Source organism: Arachis duranensis, chromosome 9 (genome assembly GCF_000817695.3).
Source record: "Arachis duranensis cultivar V14167 chromosome 9, aradu.V14167.gnm2.J7QH, whole genome shotgun sequence".
NCBI classification, from domain to species: domain Eukaryota; kingdom Viridiplantae; phylum Streptophyta; class Magnoliopsida; order Fabales; family Fabaceae; genus Arachis; species Arachis duranensis.
In genome coordinates, this window is record NC_029780.3 from 10,228,363 (window position 1) to 10,231,244 (window position 2,882).

At 31.6% G+C, this 2,882-nt stretch overlaps 1 non-coding gene across 1 annotated transcript; it reads left to right on the plus strand.

Annotated features, from left to right (window-relative positions):
* Window positions 1-1,198: 1,198 nt before the first annotated feature.
* Window positions 1,199-1,302, plus strand: LOC127742361 (small nucleolar RNA R71). Its single transcript, XR_008003550.1, has one exon. It is a non-coding gene; the product is annotated as a small nucleolar RNA R71 (small nucleolar RNA).
* The last annotated feature ends 1,580 nt before the right edge of the window (window positions 1,303-2,882 follow it).

Here is a 2,882-nt window from a genome sequence, read left to right on the forward strand (position 1 = left end):
GGATATGGTTAGGGTTGAGATATTCTAAACCCGCGGGTAGGATTAAAATTGACTCCAAACTCCATCCTACCCTACCCATTGCAACCCCTATCTGTAACCATTAGTGTATCAATTTAGCACTTGCTATATCATTGATTAGTTTAACATGAATCTATTAAGGTCTCGTTTCTTTTCAGTGCATCATTGTAATACCAAATCTCTAATATAAGAAAATATAGGACCAATATTTTTAGTGGATAAAAATGAGAAATCGATTAGTATTGATTCATAAATATATAAATTAAAAAGGTGAATTTTATGGTGTAAAAATAGTTTTTTTTTTTACACATGAAAAAGCCAATTTGACATGGGTTTAAGAGTGACATCTATCTTTTGCTATTATTGCTTTGTTCAGATGTCACAATACATGCATAAAAATTTAGATTTTGTCTTTTCTAATTAAACACATTGATTCTAATGAAACATTCATTATAGATATGTTTTTATTGTATTGGGCCAAAAAATAATAATAACTTTTGGGTTATAATAAATTGCTATTAAAATAATATATTTTATTGTGTTTATTACTTTACTTTATCAATAAAATTAATCAATTTTTATTAAATATTTAAAAAATAAACATTCAAATTCAAAATTTAGTCTCTAAATTATTGTGTATAACACTGAAATTTTCTTACATTTTGCATAAGAAAATAATAGGTGTTATTTTTATTTTATGAGAGTAATTTTAAAAATTTTTGTCATTTGATTTATGAATGGCTGGTTTTTTTATATAGAATTAATGTTGTATTATTTTCAGTTGTGGAGAAGTGGTATATTTTAATTTAGTATAGAGGTAATCACAAATTAGAGAGTCCGATTTGTATTTTAAAAGATTAAAGTTCACAAATCTGAGAGTCAGATTTGTGTAAGTTCAAACGAAGAATTGGTTTTATGTAAGTTCACAAATTGGAGGGACGATTTTGTATTTTAAAATTTTAAAAAATTAAAATTCACAAATTGAAAGGTTAGATTTGTGATCTCCATATGAAAAAAACACACCAAATTTCATACGTTATTAAAAAATATTACTATGAATTTAATATCAAAATTAAAAAGCTTTTATGAATTAGTTAAAAAAATTCTTTAGTCTATGAATTATTTATTTTTAAATTAATTTATAATATTTTGATTTATAGTATACACTAAAGTGTCAATCATGTGGTGAGGGCATGAGTCAAAAAGTTTCTGAAAACATTCCCAATACTCATAGAGAGTCTCCAATTCTTCTTGGACAATGCATGAAATTTCCTTCCTTAACCTATCCATCACCTCCGAAGGAAAGAATTTGTCTAAGAATTTCTTTCTAAACAAATTTCAATTAGTAACAATCTCATCGGACAAGGTGTAGAACCACTCTTTAGCTCTTCCCTCAAGAGAGAATGGGAAGGCATATAACCAAATGGCAACCTCATCGGAACCCTCCCCCCGCCTAGTAGTTGAACATACACTTTGAAAGTCTCTAAGGTGTCTAATAGGGTCTTGAGCGGGAAGACCATGGAACTTGGGTAGAAGATTAATCAAAGCGGTTTTGAGCTCAAAATTGGCATTCAAATCTGGATGACGCACTTGAAGCGGTTGAAGAACAAAATCCGGAGCACCTGCCTCCTTAAGAGTGACTCTTCTTGGAGCGGCCATAATATTGGTACCTAAATCAATGGAAGAGGTATTAGTAGTATCAATGGAAGAGTAGATAGTTCTTTCCTCAAATGATGCTTCGGATTCAATATCGGATAAGGTTGGTGAATTGCTAGAAACCCCTTCACTACCTCCAAAGGCTATCCGTCTCCAAGCTTGCCTAAGATGTGATATAGTTCTCTCAATTTCAGGATCAAAAGGGGTTAGGCTCGGATCCGGTAATGAACGCGTCATTCAATGAAGGAGATATAGAGCTCATGACAATAAAATGCACTAAACAATTAAAAATCCTAACAAACAATTAAATTCGCAAACAATCAAAGAAAATGCAAGTATTCACATATCAACATATTTACACTAACCAACAACATGACACACATATGCAAACTCCCCAGCAACGGCGCCAAAATTTGATGTGTGATATTTGTCGGTCTAGAATTTACCAATAAAATTCCGTCGTGAGTATAGTCTAAACCAACAAGCTATCCCGCACCAAAGATAAAAAATGTGTCACCACAATTAAAAATCAATAACTGAGAGTAGAATCCCGGGTCATTCTCCCTAGGAGTTGCCCTGAAATGCACGTCATTGGTTAGAAATTCTCTTGGAAGTAAATGAACATGAAACTAAAGCAATGAACAATTAACAATTGGAATAAGAAAAAACTAACAAGGGTAAATGACAATCAATCAATGTAAAATTCTTGGCTAGGGGTGGAAATTGGAATTCCTATCATCATTGCCTCCATCAATTGTGATACGAATTGACCATTGTTCCACTTAGTTAACCTCTAACTATGAAGAAAAGTTAAGTGGATACAATCAACTTGAGTCCACAAGTCCTAGTCAAATTCTAAGGAAAGACTAGCTTTAGTGGCATTCAAGTCAACTAGCAATTTCCAATTATCAATCAACAAAAGGCTTTGACAATTCAAGTGTCTCCAGTTGCCCAACCCCCAAGCCAAGAGTGAAAATCTACTTTATAACTACAAGTGACATTACCTCAAACACTTGGTGAGCAAGAATAAAAGACATTGTGAAATTGAAAAGAGAATTCAAATTGAAATTATCTACCACAAACAACTAACAACAACAAAGCAATTAACAACAATGAACATGAAATTCCTCAATGCAATAATAGAAATCAATGTAAACAAGATCTAAATCTAAGATCCAAAATAACTAGAATAACAAGAACACTAAATG